This window comes from Lepidochelys kempii, chromosome 3, assembly GCF_965140265.1.
Source record: "Lepidochelys kempii isolate rLepKem1 chromosome 3, rLepKem1.hap2, whole genome shotgun sequence".
Lineage (NCBI taxonomy): Eukaryota > Metazoa > Chordata > Testudines > Cheloniidae > Lepidochelys > Lepidochelys kempii.
Window position 1 is genome coordinate 74,839,070 of NC_133258.1, and position 24,792 is coordinate 74,863,861.

At 52.4% G+C, this 24,792-nt stretch overlaps 1 protein-coding gene across 7 annotated transcripts in view; it reads right to left on the reverse strand.

Moving 5' to 3' along the window:
• FBXL4 (F-box and leucine rich repeat protein 4) overlaps window positions 1-12,273 on the reverse strand; it is a 118,837-nt gene extending 106,564 nt beyond the window's left edge. For 3 of the 7 annotated variants that reach the window (XM_073336827.1, XM_073336821.1, XM_073336825.1), the window contains exon 1: window positions 12,171-12,186. The gene's annotated coding sequence lies outside the window, so the exon portion shown is untranslated. Of the gene's footprint in view, window positions 1-12,099 lie in introns of all 7 variants that reach the window. The other 4 variants (XM_073336823.1, XM_073336824.1, XM_073336822.1 and 1 more) reach the window with 4 other exon arrangements.
• Between the last annotated feature and the right edge of the window lie 12,519 nt (window positions 12,274-24,792).

Consider the following 24,792-nt stretch of genomic DNA (forward strand, 5'->3'; position numbering starts at 1 on the left):
ATCCAAGACTGGGATAACATGAAATATATGGCAGAATGCAGGTAAAACAGAGCAGGGGACATACAATTCTCCTCCAAAGAGTTCAGTCACAAATTGAATTAACACATTTTTTTAATGAGTATCATCAGGATGCAAGCATGTCCTCTGGAATGGTGGCCGAAGCATGAAGGGGCATATGCATGTTTAGCATATCTGGCATGTAAATACTTTGCAATGCCAGCTACAAAAGTGCCATGCGAATGCCTGTTCTCACTTTCAGGGGATGAAAATAAGAAGCAGGCAGCATTATCTCCTGTAAATATAAACAAACTTGTTTGTCTTAGCGATTGGCTGAACAAAAAAATAGGACTGAGTGGACTTGTAGGCTCTAAAGTTTTAGGATTGTTTTGTTTTTGAGTACAGTTATGTAACAAAAAAATCTACATTTGTAATTTGCACATTCATGATAAAGATTGCACTACAATACTTGTATGATGCGAACAGAAAAATACTACTTGTTTTATCTTTTTTTACAGTGCAAATATCTGAAATAAAAATATAAAGTGAGCACTGTACACTTTGTATTCTGTGTTGTAATTGAAATCAATATATTTGAAGATGTTGAAAAAATCCAAAAATATTTAATAAATTTCAATTGGTATTCTATTCTATGAATTGCACAGTGCAATTACAACCGTGATTAATTGAGATTAATTTTTTCTACCACAATTCATTTTTTTAGTTAATTGTGTAAGTTAACAACAATTAATCAACAGCCCTAATTAAATACATAAATCAGTTTCATTTTTAGGTATAGCTAGTTTAATCGTCTGGTACTCATGCTCTAGAACAATGTAGCAAAATTCACATGACAAACTGCCCACATGCCTTCTAGATCAGTTGGTTTTCTGACAACCCCCTCATCAGTCATATGGCATTGTTTGGAGAGGGAAGCTGCACTCACACCACATCCCCCATGCCCAAGACCTTGGACAAAAGTCAGCATCGCCAACTGTCTTTGCCTTTTAGAGTTCAGTTTCTCTTGTGCGCCAGTCAGTAACACCTCAGATAAAAGATAATGTCTTCAGTTTGGATTCAATTAAATATTTTATATATTTTCTTTTTTAGACAAGTACAAAAATAAAATGAGCATACCAGAATTACAAAAAAAAAAATCTTTGCTTCGCCCAACAAATTTAGGTTGCTAAGCACCAATGTACTTTACTATTTACATAATTTACAAAACCCCAAGCAAATTAACAGTTAACATAAGTTTTTACAATGCCAATAGTAAACAAACATCCTTATCAATTATAAAAAAAATTGGTATTTCATCACATCAACTTTTCAATGGACTGCTAGGTATTTATATGCATTTGTTATCTCAATTTCTATACCTGGATTTTTTTTTAAAGAATTCTTAAATGTACTTATTGGTAATAATTCCCATTTATCAAATAAAATGTTTTGTTTAAGTATTTATAATTACTTCGTGATAATGTTGTATATATAATTTTCCTATTAAATTACATAACACTAACAATCATAATTCATAATATATGTATGTGGACTTGCATTTGAGGCTGATCAATGGGACACTCATATGAATATATATAAAGTTTTCTTTTTCAACACACTTTTCTTTTTCAAACTGTTTTGTAATCATGGCTGTGTAACTGATTTCATAGATTCAAAGGCCAGAAGGCACCATTATGATCATCTAGATCAGCAGTTTTCAAACTTTTTTTCTGGCGACCCAGTTGAAGAAAATTGTTGATGCCCATGACCCAACGAAACTGGGAATGAGGGGTTTGGGATGTGGGAGGGGCTCAGGGCTGGGGCAGAGGGTTAGGGTGTGGGGGTGAGGGCTGCAGGGATGGGAATGAGGGGTTCAGGGTGTGGGAGGGGGCTCTGGGCTGGGGGTGCAGGCTCTGGGGTGGGGCCAGGGATGATGGGTGTGGGGTGCAGGAGGGGGCTCAGGCTTACCTCCAACAGCTCCCAGTCAGCGGCGCAGTCAGGGTGCAGAGGCAGACTTCCAGCTTGTCCTGGCACTGCAAACCGCACTGGGCCCCGGAAGGTCCAGCTCCTAGGCAGAGACGCACAAGCAGCTCCGTGCAACTCTCGCCCTCATGCATTGCCCCCCCCAGCTCCCAATGGCTGGTTCCCGGCCAATAGGAGTGCGGAGCTGGTGCTCAGGGAGGGGGCAGCACGTGGAGGCCCGTGGCCCCCCCACCTTGGATCCAGACCTGCTGCTGGCTGCTTCTGGGGCGCAGCACGGTTGCAGAACAGTAGGGACTATCCTGCCTTAACTGGGCAGCACCGCTGACGGGACTTTTAACAGCCCGGTCAGCAGTGCTGACCAGAGCCGTCACAACCCAGTGCCTTACATTCCTCGATGCAGTACTGGGTCGCGACCTGCAGTTTGAAAACCACTGATCTAGATCTCCTCTATAATGGGCCATAGAACTTCCCCCAAATAACCCTAGAGCAGTGGTTCTCAAAGCCGGTCCGCCGCTTGTTCAGCCCAGACCGCCAGGGGCTTTCCCTGGTTTGTTTACCTGCCACGTCCGCAAGTTTGGCCGATCGCGGCTCCCACTGGCTGCAGTTCGCCGTTCCAGGGCAATGGGGGCTGCAGAAAGAGGCGCGGGCCGACGGACGTGCTGGCCGCCCTTCCCACAGCCCCCATTGGACTGGAGCGGCGAACCGCGGCCAGTGGGAGCGGCGAACCGCGGCCAGTGGGAGCGGCGAACCGCGGCCAGTGGGAGCGGCGAACCGCGGCCAGTGGGAGCGGCGAACCGCGGCCAGTGGGAGCGGCGAACCGCGGCCAGTGGGAGCGGCGAACCGCGGCCAGTGGGAGCGGCGAACCGCGGCCAGTGGGAGCGGCGAACCGCGGCCAGTGGGAGCGGCGAACCGCGGCCAGTGGGAGCGGCGAACCGCGGCCAGTGGGAGCGGCGAACCGCGGCCAGTGGGAGCGGCGAACCGCGGCCAGTGGGAGCGGCGAACCGCGGCCAGTGGGAGCGGCGAACCGCGGCCAGTGGGAGCGGCGAACCGCGGCCAGTGGGAGCGGCGAACCGCGGCCAGTGGGAGCGGCGAACCGCGGCCAGTGGGAGCGGCGAACCGCGGCCAGTGGGAGCGGCGAACCGCGGCCAGTGGGAGCGGCGAACCGCGGCCAGTGGGAGCGGCGAACCGCGGCCAGTGGGAGCGGCGAACCGCGGCCAGTGGGAGCGGCGAACCGCGGCCAGTGGGAGCGGCGAACCGCGGCCAGTGGGAGCGGCGAACCGCGGCCAGTGGGAGCGGCGAACCGCGGCCAGTGGGAGCGGCGATGGGCCGAACCTGCAGACGCGGCAGGTAAACAAACTGGCCCAGCCCGCCAGGGGCTTTCCCTGAACAAGCAGCAGACCGGCTTTGAGAACCATTGCGCTAGAGCATATCTCTTAGAAAATCATATACAAAAATATTTGACTGCTCCTCTTTCTGTCCTACTCTCTGTACAGTAGGACATCCAAGAGTGAATTTACCAGATGCTGGTGGATCCGTGCTGATCCATGTGTGCGCTATCTGGTCACTTGGCAGTATGGAATAACTGTCCAGATTTTCCCAGAATTAACTGATATAAACAAAATTAGGTAGCATGGTGGGAGTAAGCATGCAAACAGTTCAGCCACAGAAAGACTGCAGAGTGGACATACCGTATATACTCATTCATTAGCCCGTTCGTTTGTAAGCCGATCCCCCCAAGATGGATACGTAAAAATGTCTGACCCTTTCATAAGTCGACCCTATATTTCAGGGCTTGGCAAACTCTGGCTCCCGGCCCATCAGAATAAGCTGCTGGCAAGTTGGGATGTTTTATTTACCTGGAACATCCGCAGGCACAGAGCCCCTCAGCTCCCAGTGGCCACAGTTTGCTGTTCCCAGCCAATGGGAGCTGCAGGAAGCGTGCGGGCCAAGAAACATGCTGGCCGCCATTTCCCGCAGCTCCCATTGGCTGGGAACAGCGAACCGCGGCCACTGAGAGCTGAGGGGCTCCCTGCCTGCGAATGCTCCCGGTAAACAAAATGACAACGTATTAGATATCTATTTCAATAATTCAATAGAGCTTACAATCGTCAAATTTTGGTGTAGATCAGTTGATAAGCTGACCCCTGCTCTTTAATTCTTCACTTTTTTACCAAAAAAATTCAGCTTATGAATGAGTATATACGGTACCAAAAAAAAAAAAAAAAAAGATTGAGTTAACCTTTTATATAAGAGTTGCAAAACCATAGTTGTGATTGTATTTGTAACATTGACAGGATGTCTGTTCTGGTAGATGTTTGGCTATAACGTCTCCAGAAACGTGGCACAGCTTTCATTCCTCTATTCCTCTATCAAAAAAATCAGTTGAATAATTTAAATTTTTAAAGTAGTAGTATGGTATAAGGACCCGAACAGAATGCTTTTGGAAGAACGATAGGTAGGGGTTTATTCTAAAATGAGCTTAAAATAAATTCCTAATTTTTCTCTAAAACTTGGTGGCCAAATTTCACACAGGTTTAGCTTTTATGTCCTTTGAATTTTCAATGTAGTTTTTGCTTTGTTTTTCTTAATAAACTAAATTTTTGAATAAAAGCCTTTGAGTCTGGGCTCTGGCCAAAAAGTTTTCTTATCAGTCCTACTTTTCATTGCTGACCGATATCTTTTAAAAGAGACACATCAGACTTGATAAAGAGACAAACCGTAAGAGATCTGGGGCAAATGTTGGATATAGCGTCAACTGTAGACATTATTTATATTATAATGTAGAACCTGTGTATGACTGATGGAGGTTAGAGGCAAACTAATCAGAACTATGGGGGCCAGGTGCACAGAAGCCTGATTGATTAACTGGGGGCCACAAGCACTAGAGCCTGATTGGTTGATTATCAGGCAATAAACCCTTAAAATGAAAAATTATTTTTAAAAGGTATATTAGGGTACCTTCCCCCCCCACAATTATGCACACTTCAGTTTAAGTACAAAGACGCCTTTTTTTAACTGCCAACTCTGCAAATTGAGTCCATGATCTGAATGTTACCCCCTGTCCTTTCTAGCTAGTCCCCAAGAAAGATTCTGCAAGTGGAACTTAATTAACAATTCTGTTAATGTATAAGCTAGAAACAATCTAGCCATTCACCCATTACTTTATTGGCTCTGGAAAACTAACAGGAGTAAAAAGCAGTAAGTATTATCAACAAAAGAAACTATGTGATTCAGAATATACAATGAGAACAGATCTGTTGAGTAAAAGTTAACTTCTTAAAATAAACTTTTCTGACTACTTATTTTATATACTTACTTTCTTGACTACTACTGTCTGACTATTTATAAAATGTCAGTTTAATCTGCATAAGTTTTCAGTTTGTCATGCATGTACAATATCACATCTTTCTACTGAAGTAGTCTGAGTGGCTGCTGACAGATTTATTCATTTGGACCATCAAAAAACAACCAGAAACAGGGCTGTTAGGCAATCATTCAAGGGTGCTATCAACCCCATGAAATAGGATGATTTAACAAAAGTGATCAGTGATGGGAAAGACCACTTCCCAGAGAAAATGTGTCATGTGCAACAGCAGTTCTCAACCGGGGTACTGGAGCCCCCTGAGGGGCCGTGAGCAGGTTTCAGGGGGGCCACCAAGCAGGGTCAGTGTTAGACTTGCTGGGGCCCAGGCCAGAAAACTGAAGCCCTGCTATGTTCGACTGAAGCCTGGGGCTCCCAGCCCTGCCACCTGGGGCTGAAGCTGAAGCCTGAGCAACTTAGCTTTGCAGGGACCCCTGTGGTGTGGAGCCCTGGGCAATTATCCTGCTTGATATGCCTTAACTGGCTTTTATGTGCAGAAAAGCAGTTCTTGTGGCACTGGTGGGCCGTAGAGTTTTTATAGCCTTTTGGAGAAGGTGGGGAGGCTCAGAAAGAAAAAGGCTGAGAATCCCTGATGTACAAAATATGCCAATCTTCCATCCAGTCTCTAAACCAGTGATCCCCAAACTGTGGGGCACGCCCCCTCTAGTGGGGCATGGAGGAACGTTCGGGGGCAGCGGGTGGAATGCGGCGAGGCTCAAGTCAGCCCCTATGGGCGGTGGACAGGGAGCACCACCCAGCCCCACTCTGCTCCCAGCTCCGCTCAGTCCCCACCTCCAGACCAAGCTGTGACTCCGCTCCTGTCCACGGCCCCAGCCGCAGCTCGGGCCTCAATCCCAGCCCCAGCTATGGCTCCTGGCTCATGCTCCCGGCTCTGGTCCTACTCCCAGCCCCACTTCCAGCGCCGGCTGCGACTCCCAGGGGGATGTAGACTGGGTAAGGGAGGGGCGCAACAGAAAAATTTTGGGGACCACTGCTCTAAACGAAGGGAGAAGATCCAAACCATAGGTATCTCTGAAAAGCAAGATTACAATGTGAATGGACTCTAGGGAATTAGAAAGGAAATATACAAACATAAGGAATGGGGAAAAAACGGGAAAAGGAGAGGCGACAGGACAGGAAGGATGGTTTGGTGGTTAGGCACTAGCCTAGAACTTGGGTTCGTGTCCCTGCTCCACCAGACACCCTTGTATGATCTCAGACAACTCAGTATCTCTGTGCCTTACCTCCCCATCTGTAAAATGGGGATAATAGCATTCCCTACCTCAGCGGGATATTGAGGTAAATATATTAAAGTTTGTGACAACACTGAGATACTACAGTAATACTGCAGAGGGCCACAGAATTGATAAATTTAATAAAAATGTGTTAGTCTAGACATTAGAGAAGGAAAAGAATTCCAAAAGAGTTAAATAAGCGATTTCATAATTAATCTTCATTAAGAAAAAAGGGAGAAGAAGGGATCACTATTATAGAGTAGGATTAATCAAGTATGAGACTATGAGACAGCTGTAGTAACTATTCTGCTTCACTTTTAAAAGACTGAGAATCATACAGCATTAAACGCTAATGAAAATTTGGTCATGGTGGTGTGAAGGATTGATAAGCAGCTAATGAATGAATTACACTAATCATATGTAAATCAGCAGGGACAGATGATATGCAGTTATCAGTCCAGGAATAAACCCAGGATATGGTTTATTTCCAATTAAAGGGAATCATGTCTAAGGGCTTGTCCACACTGGGAAGTTAATTTGGATTAACGGGGGGTGTGAATTTAAAGGAGAACAGGTATTCCTGAATTAACTCCTTCTGTGGAGACTTATTCCAGAATAAGGGCATGGCTACATTGCAAACGTCAAAGCGCTGTCACGGGAGCGCTGTCACGGCAGTGCTTTGAAGTGCGAGCATGGTCATGCACAACTGCTGGGAAAGAGCTCTCCCAGCGCTCCTGGCAATCCACCTCCACAAGGGGATTAGCTCCAAGTGCTGAGAGCCGCACTGTTTACACTAGTGCTTAAAAGCACTCTGACTTGCTGCACTCAGGGGGGTGATTTTTCCGGACTGGAGTGGTCCTTGGAAGAATGGCAGAATCCTAAACAGCAGAGGCAGGCTTCCAAGCAGGGTAAAAAAACTTCAACGAGAGGTACAGTAACTTCTCACTTAATGTTGTAGTTATGTTCCTAAAAAATGCAACTTTAAGTGAACGATGTTAAGCAAATCCAATTTCCCCATAAGAATTAATGTAAATGGGGGGGGGGTTAGGTTCCAGGGAAATTTTTTTCACCAGACAAAAGACTATTTTTTATATATAAACACACACACACACACACACACACACACACAGTATAAGTTTTAAACAAACAATTTAAGACTGGTACACAGTGATGATGATTCTGAAGCTTGGTTGAGGTGGTGAAGTCAGAGGATGGGATATTTCCCAGGGAAGCCCTTACTGCTAAATGATGAACTAGCAATCAGCTGAGCCCTCAAGGGCTAACCCATTGTTGTTAATGTAGCCTCACGCTCTACAAGGCAACAGGAATGGAGGGAGGCAAGGCAGCAGAGCAGACAGACACACACACCCTATGTGAGAGAGAGAGAGAGAGAGAGAGAGGTGCACAAGGCCCCTTTAAGTACGCTGACCCCACTTTAAGTACACTGCCTTTTTAAGTAGATCAGCAAGTTGAGACAGATGCTGCTGCCAGGAAGCTCCCTCCGTCCTGAGCCCTGTGGTGCCCCGTCCCCACACCGTTCTATGGAAATGGGGTAAGCCGGGTGAAGGAGCAGGGGGGAGGGGGACACTCTGATTAGCCCCCCTCTTTCCCCCACCCCGCACAGCAAGCAGGAGGGTCCAGGGAGCAGCTCCAAGACAGAGGGCAGGAGCAGCACGACAGTGTGGGGAGGGATAGCTGAACTGCTGGCAATTGGTAGCCTGCTGGGCGGCTGCTGCACAGGGAACTTAGGGGAAAGTGGAGCTGATAGGGAGGCTGCCAGTTCACCCTGGTTCCAAGCCCCCCACCAGCTAGTTCCAATAGGCTGCTCTTCCTGCAAGCAATGGACAAAGCAGGCGGCTGCCAAACCACGTTATAAGGGAGCATTTCTCAACTTTAAACAAGTATATTCTCTAATTGATCAGCAACGTAACAATGTTAACCGGGAGGACTTTAAGTGAGGAGTTACTGTATATAGATCAATTATGTCTTTAACCTCACCCACTCTCGGGCCTTCAACTACCACCTATACAAATAATCAATTGCTAGATCCCTAATCTTTCCTTTCCTCTTTTCAATCTAAAACCTTTTGCTATCCTTTGCATACCTAACCTTGGCTATCCGCTCCACCCCCCCATCAACCAAAAATAACCAAAAAGTGAATTCCACGTGTTGCTCCTAAACCATCCCTTCTCCCTCCTTTCTCCAAAATTCTTTCACATCATCCACTACTTTGAAACAACACTCTTCTCTTCAGTCCCTACAATTAGCTTCCTCTTGCTCTCGACAGTAAGTTTCATTCCCACCTTTAAGATTCTGTGTAAATCCATTCCTACCTATGTCAGTTTTTACTTTGTCCTACTGCCTAACTGCCTTTGTCCTAACTAGTTGTTGCCTACCTGGAACCAATTTTGTAGCCCTCTCCTATAATACCAGATTAGAAAGACACTGGAAACATTGTAGAGGATACAGCAAAAATACAGAATTTAGCAATAACAGCGATGTACAGCATGTGCTCTATAAAGCCTGAAAACACTAGTGAAATACGTGCTTTAAAATTTTGGAGTAGAACCTTAAGAGAAAGACTCTGTTAATGGGGAGGGTCTATGCTTCTGTGGAGATAAAGCGTTATTTAGTGGTTAGAGCAAGAAACGGACATCAAGACTCCTGGATTAGAATACAGTAGAACCTCAGAGTTACGAACACCAGAGTTACGAACTGATCGGTCAACCACATACCTCATTTGGAACCAGAAGTATGCAATCAGGCAGCAGCAGAGACAAAAAAAGGCAAATACAGTACAGTACTGTATTAAATGTAAATTACTAAAAAAAAAAAATAAAGGGAAAGTTTAAAAAAGATTTCACAAGATAAGGAAACTGTTTCTGTGCTTGTTTCACTTAGATTAAGATAGTTAAAAGCTGCATTTTTCTTCTGCATAGTAACGTTTCAAAACTGTATTAAATCAATGTTCAGTTGTAAACTTTTGAAAGAACAACAATAATATTTTGTTCAGAGTTACGAACAACTTCCATTCCTGTGGTGTTTGTAACGGAGATTCTACTGAAGATGCTTGAGAGTCAATTCCCCTTGTAAAGTATTCTGAAATCCCTAAATGAGAGATGCTGTATTACTGCAAAATATTGTTATAGGTTAGGCATAATCACTGCCCTTCATTGAAAGACAGTCCTAATCAGCCATTAAGCATCTTTATGGAACAACATAACAAACAATAGCAGCCTCCACGAAAAACACAGGTACATGTCACCACTCAAAACAAAGGCACAGGCAAGTTGTGTGTGCACTGAGGGGTTTTGCTGGTTATTGTTTTGTGAGGATTTGTATGTCTGTGAAAGACAGACAAACACCAGAGAAGAACTCAGAGAAGGAGCAGAAATCCAAGGACACTGCACAAGCACTGGGAGCATGGCCCTTAGAAAAAAAACAAGAGAGAAAGCTTTTTCAGTTCAGTGCTGGCTGAAAGAGGCTTAGAACCGTAAGCAAAACACAAGACAAAGTTTCGATTCCTACTGTATTCAGGGAAACAAGGTCTTCGCATATTCTTTATAAGTAGACAGAGTTGCATCAAAAAAATACTTCATTTCATCACCCATTTCTCCTCATTACTGGAACAACCCTCAAGACCCCAAATTTTTGGATAACCATTCAGGTTGATGGAGGTAATAACATGTTACAATTTATTGATTTTATTGGTTCTCCTAATCTTTACTATTCAAACAGTATGTGAAATGCAATTTCTATGCAAAATCCTTTAATTTCTAAATGTTTGTGTTAATATTAAGTAATTTGAACCATTACATTATAAAATCATTCTGTATAAGCAAGTTAGTAAAGTCAGAATTCTCTGCAGAGAATGCCATTTCAGTGTAGAATTTATTGTTTCCTTTAAACAGAATAGATGTACTCCAGTAACTTTATAGAGAAAGTATGAATCACAAACAGGTTAAAACAGAGTATTCAAGAGAAAATAAGTCACTGATGCACAATAATAATTTTCATCCAGTCTTCACCCCAGACAAGATCATTATGTTTAGTTACACTCCTTTGGACTATTTTAGCCCCTTCTTTGGGGTTTACATATACAGTGTCATTTTCTGGCCTCTGACCAACCTCCCATATCAGTGACCAATTTATCTATTTCATTCACTTAATCTTTCAAAGTCAGTTTACCAGTCCTTCAAATCATTTTTGTTGTACAAGGGGAAAATAGGTCATATGAGTGCAACATGAGTCACTGACCCATCAGAACAACACGCAAAAGAAAAAAAATTGAATATTGTTGCTTTGAGAGCAGTAAAGTGAAGGGTCTGGAGTGACAGCACACAACAAATCACAGAAATTAGAGTCTGAAAAGATATGAGGTCATCTAGTTCATCCCAGTGCCAGGGCAGGATTGCTCCCTACAGTATATTTCCTAGACATTAGCTTGAGGAGTGATACTATTGCAAGAAAAGTGAATACTATATATACTAATATGTACATATAGGGGGGAAAAAACAATTTTTTTAAGGCCAGAGAAGGAATAATTCCTCTTTACACAAGCCTTGCTAATACCACACTGGGGAGTACTATGCAGGGTTTTGTTCTGCTCGCTATTAAAAAAACGTACCAACACTGATAAATTACAAGGAATATACAGATGACAAAAGGAATGGAGGGCATGACCTATGAAGAAAGATTAACGGACCTTAATACGTACACTTAGATAAAAGATGGCAAAGGGGAAATCTGTTAATTATCATTACACATGGATGCACAGAGGGGACACTAAATCCTTCCATACTAAAGTCCCACCACAGATTAGCATCATCTAACGTTAATTACATAGATTCCAGGAACATCTAAACGTAACATACTGACATCAAAAACTGTATATAACAGATTCATACTAAATACTTCAAACTCAGACAGCATTTGTGTTTTTTCATATACTGTGTTTTGACATAAAAAACAGCTGTTTCACACATCCTAAAAACTATTTTAACATTCAATATTATGACAATCTTAACTATTTAAAATCCTAAATGTAACACAACAAGAACTATTCAGATGTGGGTTACTATTTGTAGTGTCAAACTGTTCAGAATGTACAACTTCTATCACATCCCTCTTTTCAAACCTCTGTATTGGTTGACTCTCTCCTCCCATTAAGGCAAGAGTGGATATTAAATATGTTTTAACACTCAAGTATAGATAGCACAAGTTGTATTTTAACATGTGTTATCTGGTCAAGGTAAACCCAAGCTTGTTTCCTAATGTTTACCTCAACCACCTAATGTGTTAAAATACAACTTGTCTACACTAGGTTAAACAATTTTTATTCTATCCTCAACAAGACCTAAAAGTCTACCTATACACCAACACCCTTCATTTTTGAATATCCTCCCAGTCACTGCAAAACAAAATCTCCCTCTCTTTCACTAAAACAAAACAAAAAAAAAACCTCACCAAACCTGGTTCAGTACTTCTTTTAACAAGTAACGCCTAGCACAATTATGTCCTCACCTTTTCTTCCAGTTATTGCATTGCTTTTTCTTTGTAGTTAGTTTGTGAATTAATGTTTTGGATATCTTTACCTGTTGCTCAGTAGCACTGTATTTGCATAGTTCATGGATTGTTAGCTCTCAGAGGAAGACTCACTGCTCTTGGGAACTGTTCATTCAGCAACATGTAGACCAACAGACCTTTAAATAAGAAATAATAATTCACATAGAGTGAAGTACACAAATATATAAAAGTGACTTTGCTATTTTAAAAAACCTATATATAATCAAATAACCACCTACAATGGATAAATCCTTTTTTATATTAAATTAGCAAAAAGCAACTACTTTAAAATCTACAGCAGTGGTCCCCAAACTGTGGGACTTGCCCCCTAGGGAGACACGGAGGAAAGTTTGGAGGGGCATGGCAGGGCTTGGGCTACGGGGAGGGAGTGCCACCCAGCCCCACCCCCAGCTCCGGTCTCAGCCCTGACACAGTCCCCTGACTCTGGTCATGGCCCCAGCTGTAGCTCCGGCCTCGACCATAGCCCAATTCCCGGCCATGGCCCTGGCCCCTGAGCAGGGGGCAGGGACGCAGAGAGATTCCATTACAGGTAAGGGGGACCATGACGTTAAAAGTTTGGGGACCACTGATCTACAGTCTTTTTACAGCAATTAAAAAATGTGAAGCTTCCAAGTTCTACACATTGCTAAGAATATGTACAATCTTATATCCCTATTACTGTCAAACTCATCTTCCTCCTAACGTCTCCTCTTTCTGTTGTGTTACATACTCCTGGTCCAATCTTAGTTTACAAGCTCTTTGGAGCAGAGACTGTCTTTCACTGGCTGTTTGTACCCCTGAATGATGTGCGTCCAGCTTGGGCCTCTGAGCATCAATGGACTATAAAAAAAAAATCAAACTCTGAGCAATCAGGTTAACCATTTTGCTACTGCCCACGGCTGTTGTGTGAAGATCTATGAAATTCTAGCATTCACTGGAACACTAGTAACACAATGTGCATTTTGCCATATCTTAGTTCTCCATGGAATCTGTTACGGAAGGGTGATCTACTTTCATTAACAGTATGGAATGTACACATGCCTGCTAAGGTGATGCATCACATCAGGAGAAGAAAGCACATTAGGTTTGACTATGTCCTATATTGGTAATGCAAGAATTAGCTTTCCCTGAGAAAAAAAGATGGGGTTACTGAGATGAGCACGGGTACGTGTGGGTAAATACAGCAGGCAGATAGAGCTTCGGTACGTAGGGGTTCAGCAATGGTAGGTACAGATGGATTTGGCAAATGGAAAGAACTTAGGTGGGTAGGTACGTGCTCAGCACTGGGAAGTACAGATGTGTTTGGTGACTGGAAGGAGCCACGGTGGGGGAGATGTTCAGCAGTAGGGTGGTGGGCAGCTGGAAAGAGCCTGGGGGAGCAGAAGTTCAGTACTGGGAGGAGCAGATGGTTTTGGTGGCTGGAAAGAGCGGGAGGAGTAGGTGTTCCACACTTTGAGGGGGCAGGGAGAAGATGGGTTTGTAAGCTGGAGGGGGGAGGGATAGCTCAGTCATTTGCGCATTGACCTGCTAAAGCCAGGGTTGTGAGTTCAATCTTTGAGGGGGCCATTTAGGGATCTGGGGCAAAAATTGGGGATTGGTCCTGCTTTGAGCAGGGGATTGGACTAGATGACCTCCTGAGATCCCTTCCAATCCTGATATTCTATGATCCGGGGGCCAGGGTAGGAGTTCAGCACGGGGAGGGGCAGGCAGGATTGCCAAATCTCCAGGAATTAAAGATTAATGTTTGATAATGTCACATGATAAAGTCTCCAGGAATTCATCCAAACAGAGTTGGCAACCCTAGTCCAGCAGCCAGAAGGTGCCGGGGGGGGGAGGGAGCTGGGCGGGTTGGGCAGCGGGAAGGTGCCGGGGGGGGGGAGGGAGCTGGGCGGGTTGGGCAGCGGGAAGGTGCCGGGGGGGGGGGAGGGAGCTGGGCGGGTTGGGCAGCGGGAAGGTGCCGGGGGGGGGGGGAGGGAGCTGGGCGGGTTGGGCAGCGGGAAGGTGCCGGGTGGGGGGGGAGGGAGCTGGGCGGGTTGGGCAGCGGGAAGGTGCCGGGGGGGGGGGAGGGAGCTGGGCGGGTTGGGCAGCGGGAAGGTGCCGGGGGGGGGGGGAGGGAGCTGGGCGGGTTGGGCAGCGGGAAGGTGCCGGGGGGGGGGGGAGGGAGCTGGGCGGGTTGGGCAGCGGGAAGGTGCCGGGGGGGGGGGGAGGGAGCTGGGCGGGTTGGGCAGCGGGAAGGTGCCGGGGGGGGGGGGAGGGAGCTGGGCGGGTTGGGCAGCGGGAAGGTGCCGGGGGGGGGGGGGAGGGAGCTGGGCGGGTTGGGCAGCGGGAAGGTGCCGGGGGGGGGGGGGAGGGAGCTGGGCGGGTTGGGCAGCGGGAAGGTGCCGGGGGGGGGGGGGGAGGGAGCTGGGCGGGTTGGGCAGCGGGAAGGTGCCGGGGGGGGGGGAGGGAGCTGGGCGGGTTGGGCAGCGGGAAGGTGCCGGGGGGGGGGAGGGAGCTGGGCGGGTTGGGCAGCGGGAAGGTGCCGGGGGGGGGGAGGGAGCTGGGCGGGTTGGGCAGCGGGAAGGTGCCGGGGGGGGGGAGGGAGCTGGGCGGGTTGGGCAGCGGGAAGGTGCCGGGGGGGGGGAGGGAGCTGGGCGGGTTGGGCAGCGGGAAGGTGCCGGGGGGGGGGAGGGAGCTGGGCGGGTTGGGCAGCGGGAAGGTGCCGGGGGGGGGGAGGGAGCTGGGCGGGTTGGGCAGCGGGAAGGTGCCGGGGGGGGGGAGGGAGCTGGGCGGGATGGGCAGCGGGAAGGTGCCGGGGGGGGGGAGGGAGCTGGGCGGGATGGGCAGCGGGAAGGTGCCGGGGGGGGGGAGGGAGCTGGGCGGGATGGGCAGCGGGAAGGTGCCGGGGGGGGGGAGGGAGCTGGGCGGGATGGGCAGCGGGAAGGTGCCGGGGGGGGGGAGGGAGCTGGGCGGGATGGGCAGCGGGAAGGTGCCGGGGGGGGGGAGGGAGCTGGGCGGGATGGGCAGCGGGAAGGTGCCGGGGAGGGGAGGGAGCTGGGCGGGATGGGCAGCGGGAAGGTGCCGGGGAGGGGAGGGAGCTGGGCGGGATGGGCAGCGGGAAGGTGCCGGGGGGGGGAGGGAGCTGGGCGGGATGGGCAGCGGGAAGGTGCCGGGGGGGGGAGGGAGCTGGGCGGGATGGGCAGCGGGAAGGTGCCGGGGGGGGGAGGGAGCTGGGCGGGTTGGGCAGCGGGAAGGTGCCGGGGGGGGGAGGGAGCTGGGCGGGTTGGGCAGCGGGAAGGTGCCGGGGGGGGGAGGGAGCTGGGCGGGTTGGGCAGCGGGAAGGTGCCGGGGGGGGAGGGAGCTGGGCGGGTTGGGCAGCGGGAAGGTGCCGGGGGGGGGAGGGAGCTGGGCGGGATGGGCAGCGGGAAGGTGCCGGGGGGGGGAGGGAGCTGGGCGGGATGGGCAGCGGGAAGGTGCGGGGGGGAGGGAGCTGGGCGGGTTGGGCAGCGGGAAGGTGCGGGGGGGAGGGAGCTGGGCGGGTTGGGCAGCGGGAAGGTGCGGGGGGGAGGGAGCTGGGCGGGTTGGGCAGCGGGAAGGTGCGGGGGGGAGGGAGCTGGGCGGGTTGGGCAGCGGGAAGGTGCGGGGGGGAGGGAGCTGGGCGGGTTGGGCAGCGGGAAGGTGCGGGGGGGAGGGAGCTGGGCGGGATGGGCAGCGGGAAGGTGCGGGGGGGAGGGAGCTGGGCGGGATGGGCAGCGGGAAGGTGCGGGGGGGAGGGAGCTGGGCGGGATGGGCAGCGGGAAGGTGCGGGGGGGAGGGAGCTGGGCGGGATGGGCAGCGGGAAGGTGCGGGGGGGAGGGAGCTGGGCGGGATGGGCGGGAGCTGGGCGGGATGGGCAGCGGGAAGGTGCGGGGGGGAGGGAGCTGGGCGGGTTGGGCAGCGGGAAGGTGCCGGGGGGGGGGGAGGGAGCTGGGCGGGTTGGGCAGCGGGAAGGTGCCGGGGGGGAGGGAGCTGGGCGGGATGGGCAGCGGGAAGGTGCGGGGGGGAGGGAGCTGGGCGGGATGGGCAGCGGGAAGGTGCGGGGGGGAGGGAGCTGGGCGGGATGGGCAGCGGGAAGGTGCGGGGGGGAGGGAGCTGGGCGGGATGGGCAGCGGGAAGGTGCGGGGGGGAGGGAGCTGGGCGGGATGGGCAGCGGGAAGGTGCCGGGGGGGGGGAGGGAGCTGGGCGGGATGGGCAGCGGGAAGGTGCCGGGGGGGGGGAGGGAGCTGGGCGGGTTGGGCAGCGGGAAGGTGCCGGGGGGGGGGGAGGGAGCTGGGCGGGTTGGGCAGCGGGAAGGTGCCGGGGGGGGGGGAGGGAGCTGGGCGGGTTGGGCAGCGGGAAGGTGCCGGGGGGGAGGGAGCTGGGCGGGATGGGCAGCGGGAAGGTGCGGGGGGGAGGGAGCTGGGCGGGTTGGGCAGCGGGAAGGTGCCGGGGGGGGGGGAGGGAGCTGGGCGGGTTGGGCAGCGGGAAGGTGCCGGGGGGGGGGGAGGGAGCTGGGCGGGATGGGCAGCGGGAAGGTGCGGGGGGGGGGGAGGGAGCTGGGCGGGATGGGCAGCGGGAAGGTGCGGGGGGGAGGGAGCTGGGCGGGATGGGCAGCGGGAAGGTGCGGGGGGGAGGGAGCTGGGCGGGATGGGCAGCGGGAAGGTGCCGGGGGGAGGGAGCTGGGCGGGATGGGCAGCGGGAAGGTGCCGGGGGGAGGGAGCTGGGCGGGATGGGCAGCGGGAAGGTGCGGGGGGGAGGGAGCTGGGCGGGATGGGCAGCGGGAAGGTGCGGGGGGGAGGGAGCTGGGCGGGATGGGCGGGAGCTGGGCGGGATGGGCAGCGGGAAGGTGCGGGGGGGAGGGAGCTGGGCGGGATGGGCAGCGGGGAGGTGCGGGGGGGAGGGAGCTGGGCGGGATGGGCAGCGGGAAGGTGCGGGGGGGAGGGAGCTGGGCGGGATGGGCAGCGGGAAGGTGCGGGGGGGAGGGAGCTGGGCGGGATGGGCAGCGGGAAGGTGCGGGGGGGAGGGAGCTGGGCGGGATGGGCAGCGGGAAGGTGCGGGGGGGAGGGAGCTGGGCGGGATGGGCAGCGGGGAGGTGCGGGGGGGAGGGAGCTGGGCGGGATGGGCAGCGGGAAGGTGCGGGGGGGGAGGGAGCTGGGCGGGATGGGCAGCGGGAAGGTGCGGGGGGGGAGGGAGCTGGGCGGGATGGGCAGCGGGAAGGTGCGGGGGGGGAGGGAGCTGGGCGGGATGGGCAGCGGGAAGGTGCGGGGGGGGAGGGAGCTGGGCGGGATGGGCAGCGGGAAGGTGCGGGGGGGAGGGAGCTGGGCGGGATGGGCAGCGGGGAGGTGCGGGGGGGACAGGAGTTCGTCACTGGGAGGAGTAGGTGGGTGTGGGCAGCTGAGACAGCCAGTGCACGGTGTAGGGGTGGCGAGTGGACCCAGCACTGATGGGCCTCGGGCAGGGGTCAGCGTGGCAGGGCCTGTTCCGGAGCAGGGGGCACAGCCAGGCTGAAGACCCAGGACTCATCGCTGGCAAAGCGCGGGGCCAGTCCGGGCCCATCGCAGGCAGCCTTAGGACGGACACATGGTGGCAGTGGCCGGGCAGGGCTAAGCCAAGGGGCGCGGGGTCCCGGCTGGCAGAGCGAGGCAGGGGGGGGGCTGGCGGAGGCCGAGCGCGGCACTAACCACGGGGCCTGGCCCCGCCCAGCCCGGGCACAGGGAGGGGAGGGGCCCCGAACAGACACAACGGCCGGGACCGGCAGCCGAGCAGGCCGCGCCCAAGCCCTCCGCCCCTGCCTGAGAAGAGAAGTCACCGTACCCGTCCGCAGGGCGGAGCGGCCTGCGTCGCGCGCTGACACCAGCCACACGCGAGTCCCGGCGCGCGCAATCGAGGAAGGGGCGGGGCTCCTAGCGGGGAGAAGCCGCCGCGGGCCCTGAGCGGTCACGCTGAGTAGCAGGGTGGGGAGGGGAGAGCGTGGTGGGCGGGGCTACGAAATGATCCCCGTACGTTCTGCCCGCGTAGGAAGGGGAGGATCTAAAGGGTGTGGCCAGAGCGCGGGGGGGGGGGCGCTTGACTGTTTGTTTGGTGGCGTGGGCGGAGAATAACGGTCATGTGGGCGGGGCGCTCTACTGCGGGCGCTCCAGATGGGGCTGCTGCCGCTGAGAGGGCCGGGTTCGCTTTTTGTGGCCCCCCTCTCGCCGGGGAATGATTGTAAAAGGGGCTGGGGGCAAACGCACAAGGGGGCGGGAGCTAGGGTTGGTCCCTGGAGCAAGGGAGGGGCCAGCCAGGGGTAAACTGCAAGTGCAGCAGGGCTGGGGATGGGGGTAAACAGGATCCCCCCCCACACACACACACTCCTGCCCACATAGAGCGGGTCCCTATCGTCTCCCTGGTTCTAGCCTAGTCTCTTCCTCTCTCTCTGCACTGAGCTGCCCCTCCTGCAGCGTGACAAAGTGGGAATGTTCTTAATGTTTTCTCTGAATACTGTGTGGGTGCCTCAGTTTCCCCTATGCATTTCTGAAGTACGTAGGTCAGGGGCGGGTAAACTTTTTGGCCTGAGTGCCACATCGGGTTTCCAAAACTATATGGAGGGCTGTTAGGGGAGGCTGTGCCTCCCCAAACAGCCAGGCATGGCCTGGCCCCCACCCCCAATCCAACCCCCCATTTCTCACCCCCAGACGACCCCCCCAGGGACGCCTATCCCATCCAACCCCCCTGTCACCCCTGCCCCCACCCTGACCCCATCAAACCACCCCTTCTCCCTGACTGCCCCCGGAACCCCTGCCTGTTGCTGCCCCCCACCACCCAATCCAACACCCCCCTCTCCTTTCTGACTACCACCCTGGGATCCCTGCCCCCATTTAACCCCGCTGTTCCCCGCCCTCTGACCACCCCGACCCCTGTCCACCTCCTCACCCCCTGGCCGCCACCCTGAACTCCCCTGCCCTCTATCTAACCCTCCCTGCCCTCTTACTGTGCTGCCTGGAGCACCGGTGGCTGGTGGTGCTACGGCCATGCCGCCCAGAGCACCAGGACAGGCAGCCGTGCTGCTGGCTGGAGCCAGCCACGCCACCACACAGCACAGAGCACCGGGTTAGGCCGCGGCTCTGCAGCTGTGCTGCTCGGCAAGAGCTTGCCACCCAACCACCCAGAGCATTGCACTGGTGGCACAGTGAGCTGAGGTTGCGGGGGAGGGGGAACAGCAGGGGAGGGGTCTGGGGCTAGCCTCCTGGCCTAGGAGCTCAGGGGCCGGGTAGGAGTGTCCCACGGGTAGGTGGTGGGATAAGGGTGTGTGATTGTTGCAGAGCCCGAGGCAGGTGTGATGCTGTCTGCACAGAGAATGGTTGACACCCTGTCTCCTGGCAACTGATGGCCTGGGCCCCTCTCCTGCAAGGTGCCAACTGAAGGTGTTGGAGAACAAAGAGATCAGGTGGCCTCCTGGCCCGGGAAAGAGACAAAGGACAGAGGAGGAGCTGGAGGGGGTTGCAGTTTGGAGCTGGCTGGGGAAACGGAGGGAGGTCCAGCACTGGTGTCTGGGCTCCCTACCCCACAAGACGGACCAGACTGAGGAGTCCTGTTTTCCATACCTACAAGCTCCGATTTGGCTGTGTTCTTGTCGTCTAATAAACCTTCTGTTTTACTGGCTGGCTGAGAGTCACAGTGAATCACAGGAAGTGTGTGTGTGGGGGGGGTGTGCAGGACACTGACTCGCCCACACTCCATGATACTCTGTGACATCCAGCAGCAGCAGGACAGGTTCTCTTCCAGCCCTCTGGGGTGGGTGTTGGGAGTGGGAGGAGCAGAGACGAATGTGGTTATTCCTATAATTGGACTTTTATTTTCCAGTCAGCACTGCTAACTGGACACCCAGGTCCCATTTTCTACTGGAGTTTCCAGTCTAAAACTGGATACCTGGCAACAGGGCTGCCAGAAAAGCCGGAGGAGGGGCAAGCAATCATTTTTAAAAGTGAGAGGGCTAAGCCTTAAGCCAGTGGTTCTCAAACTTCTGTACCGGTGACCCCTTTCACATAGCAAGCCTCTGAGTGCAACCCCCCTTATAAGTTTAAAACACTTTTTTATATAATTAACACCATTATAGATGCCGGAGACAAAGCGGAGTTTGGGGTGGAGGTTGACAGCTCGCGACCCCCCCCGTGTAATAACCTCGTGACCCCCTGAGGGGTCCTGACCCCCAGTTTGAGAACCACTGCCTTAAGTGGTGGGAAGCAAGGGGGGGGGGGGGCTAGGGAGTGGAAGGGAGCTATTGGGCAGGGCCATGTCTGCTGTACTGCCCAGGTAGGTTAAAGACTGTGGGGATCAGCTGACACAGTATCCCCAGCCCAGGTGACATGACAGCCAGTGGTGGATTTAGAGTTAGTGGGGGCCCCCAGCCCTGTGCTCAGCCTCATTTTGGGGGCCCCTCCTTGGGACCCAGCCAAGAAAAAGAACATTCTCTCTTATCTTTCCCCACTCCTATTTTTCATTTCTTTTTTTCTTCATCCTCCTTCTATAAGTAATAGCAAATAAATGAAAATAAAGTGAGGTACCTTGATTATTCTTGTATACTAACTTATTTTTCCACAGACCACTTGAAAATCGTGGAGTGTCTCGACGAACCACTTAATGATCTTTCCAAATATTGTAAAAAAAGTTGGAGTGCAGGGTCTGGACAGGAGCTAGGGTGAGGGAGGGAGCTTAGGGTTGGGGCAGGAGGTTGGGGTGTGGAGTGCTTACCTGGGGCAGGTTCTGTTTGGTGCAAGGGGTGCAGGTGGGAATGGGGGGGGTTGCAAGAGCTCCTGTTTGGTACTCAGGATGGGGGTGGGGATGTGGGGGGGGGTCAGGAGTCAGGGCTGGGGGGGTGTGGGGGTACAGGGGGCTGGGGGAGTGCAGGAGTCAGGGCAGGGGGCTGGGGAGGTGTGAGGGGGTGCAAGAGTCAGGGTGGGCAGGGGGCTGGAGGGGTGTGGGGGGTGCAGGGGTCATGGCAGGGGGCTGGGGGTGTGTGAGGGGGGTGCAGGTGTCAGGGTGGGCAGGGGGCTGAGGGCGTGGGCTGGGGTCGATGGGGGTGCTCACAGCAGAGAGCTGGAGGGGGTATGCCCTGATTCCAGCCCCTTCCCCAAGGCCCCTCCCCCGCCTCTTCTCCGCCTCCTCCCCCGAGCAGTGAATGTGCTGAGGCTCGGCTCTTCCCCCTCCCTCCTGCCAGCAAACAGTTGATCCGCGGCGGGGGGAGGGAACGTAGCACGTAGGGGGAGGAGCTTGGCTGCCGGTAGAGCCTGCTCTACTGCAGAAGGATCTGGCAGCACCAAGCTTCTGCCCCCATGGAGGGGAGGGAGGTGGGGGGAGCGGAGAAGAGCGGACCAGGCCCCCTTTGGACTGTGGGCCGAGTGCCATGGTAAATCTGGTACTGGCCGCTGCAGATTGAAAGAGGGGCACGCGGGGGTTACAGTGGATGGAAGCCGACGAGGAACAACCCCGTCCCACCCTAGGTGGAGATGCGGGACCTCTACTCGAGGGACAGCCGTGTTCACCTCATTCTTCCATGGCTTTGGAGGCATCAGGCCTGTATGGCGGGTAGCCCTTTGACTGGTTGTTCCCGCCCATGCAAGTGATAATGTGGGGGCCACTCAAGCTGTTCTATGTTTTCGTCCTGAGCTGGAGCAACGGGCGGGGTGTGTGAGGCTCTTGCCCCGAGCGCGTAGCGACCTGATCTGGCCCCAACGTGTCCCGACCGTCCCGTCCCGTTATTGCAATGTGTCCCCTTATTATTAAGGTCCCGTTATTTGCTGTTGGGGCTGGGTCATGTGCTCCTGGTTTTCTCTGCCCTGCAGTGAGGTGGAAGCTCTTGGGAGTCTGGTGGGGTAACCTGATGCTGGGGTCGAGCCTCCAGGGAAGCCCCAAACCCTGCCAGACCAGTGACAACGTTAGGGAGGTTTGCAACTGGGCAAACTGTGGGGATCCTGTGTGTCTCTAGCAGCCCCAGCGTGGTTTCCCAAATCCTGCCAAATTCACTGGGCGTGAGCTGCTCACAGGCCCTCCTGGGTCTGTTTTATCTTGCTGCTTAGTGGCCCTGGACATAGGCGCCAACTTCTGCTTATGCTGGTGGATGCTCTATCCTCTCTGCCTCTGGCCCTGCCCTGACTGCACCCTTGCCCCACCCCCTCCTGCCCCCATTCCAACCCCCTTCCCCGAAGTCCCCGCCCCAACTCCTCCCCTTCCCTGCCACTATTCTGACTCCTTCTCCAAATCCCGCCTCTTCCCCTGAGCATTCCCGCTCCTCCCCCTCCCTCCCGGAGCTCTCTACAGCTGTTTGGCAGCAACAAGCGCTGGGAGGTAGGTGGAGGAGCGGGGATGCGGCGCGCTCAGGGGAGGAGGTAGGGTGCGGCAGGGAGCTTGGCTGCCAGTGGGTGCAGAGCACCCACTAATTTTTCCCTGTGGGTGCTCCAGCCCTGGAGCACCCATGGAGTCGGCATCTATGGCCACAGGGGTCATAAGGCCAGCCCTGATTTGAACTCATTAAGATGCACCAATGACTGAATGTGCTTCTCTTGGGGTCTCAGTGTGACAGATTATACAATAAATGTCATGGTTTGCTTCCCCTATGCTTGAATTTGGTAGCATGCCAAGCATGCGTCTCTTTTCCTTAGAAAACTTAGAATTAGCTGTTGCTAATTCTAAGTTGCGAAGGAGAGATCATAGAAATTGCCATGTGGGATCAGGCCAGTGACCATCTAGACCATGGACTGGCAACCTTTGGCATGGGGCCTGTCAGGGAAATCCACTGGCGGGCTGGGACAGTTTGTTTACCTGCAGCATCCGCAGGTTTGGCCAATCGCAGCTCCCACTGGCTTGGGTTTGCCGTTCCAGGCCAATGGGGCCTGCGGGAAGCGGTGCAGGCCGAGGGATGTGCTGGCCATCCCTTCCCACAGCCCCCATTGGCCTGGAATGGTGAACTGTAGCCGGTGGGAGCTGCGATTGACCGAACGTGCGGACGCTACAGGTAAGCAAACTGTCCTGGCCCGCCAGCAGATTTCCCTGACAGGCCACATGCCAAAGGTTGCCAATCCCTGATCTAGACCAATATCTAGTTTCCAACAGTGGCCACTTGATGCTTGAGAGGAAAGTACATGAAACCCTGCAGTTATGGGACAACTTGCCCGCAGGGAAGTTTCTTCCTGACCCCTATTGCAGATTGGCTTATAGAGCGAAGCTTGGGAGTCTACATTCTGCAAAAAAAAAATTAAAAATATCTTTACTATTATAATTGGCTATACTTGTTATCCATTTAACAGATCAGTCCTTTTTTTAATGTGAACAAATATGTTCATTTCATATGCAAGCGACTAGAACAAATGGACAACTGAAAATTGTGTGAAGAAATGTAATGCAAAGCTCTAGAAGCAAGTGGTTGCACAATTGCTTTGAGGTCAGACATGTTAGAAAAGAGACAGATAACCTATTCTGTTTTGAACAGGTGATCAAAAGAGAGCTTTAATAAGTGAGGAAGTAAGTTTTTATTCTTAATTTTATTTATTGCTTGTCTGCAAAAGCACCAGCAAATGTGTTACAGATGTATTACAAATCTGCAAAAGCACCAGATGTATTACAAATCTTAAACAACTAAATAAAAGCAATATACAATCATATTTATATAACAGCACCGTGTAAGATATTTTAAAACATAAGATTTTAAAATCTGAATTAAAAGGAGCTGCTACAGCTGCAGTCCTGCCTGTTTAGGTGGAACATGAAGATATCCTATAATCTTGGGATTCCAGCAGCAAAAATACAATATGTCCTCTTGCATGGCCAAAAAACGCATCCATCAGCCCCACCCCGTTGAGTTTAGCCATTGAAATGATATGCTGGGAGCCAGAAGCTCTGTGAGACAGCTGGGTCCCAATCCATTTTTAAAATTTAAAGCCAACATTTGAACACATTCTGGGTCCAAATAGGCAAGTGATGTGAATACAGAAACTTCTTGGCAGACTCTCCTCTCACGCCTTCCTGTTCCTCTGAATAATCAAGTTGCCATATTCTGCTGTAGCATCTAATCAACCTACTTTTGTAGCCTACAGTATACTGTAGTAGTCCAACACAAATGTTACAAAGGCATACACCACAGTCATTGTATTAGCATGTAAGAGAAACAGATAGTTTAATATTCTGAAGATGATCATAAGCAGCTGTGACTACCTGCAAATCCTGTGTAATATCAGCTCTGATCAGTGTCTAGACTGTGACCTGCATGAGTCACCTGAAGTGAGAGATACTATGAGAGGCCTAGTGAAATACTGCTCTCTCATATTTTCTACACAAACCAATCAACATAATTTTCATCTTGCTGAGATTCAGTCTTAGTTAATTCCTAGCTAGCTCTGGACTTCTGTGAGGCATATTTTGAGACCCCCTAAAATCATCCTCAGAGGGAAAGGTATAGCACTGACTGCACTGGGCTCTCTGTGGCCATAGCAGTTTACAGGATCGGGGCCTAAGAAATTATGGTAGAGTATAGTATATGAAGTTGGGTGTCATTGCTCTAAAACTGATTTCTGAGCCAATATCTATTACCATGCTTTTGACTGGTAACATAAAAACTGAAAACATTTGGAGCAATCACCAATTAGTGGGACCTAGCAAGACGCAAGCAGCCACCTATCAGCA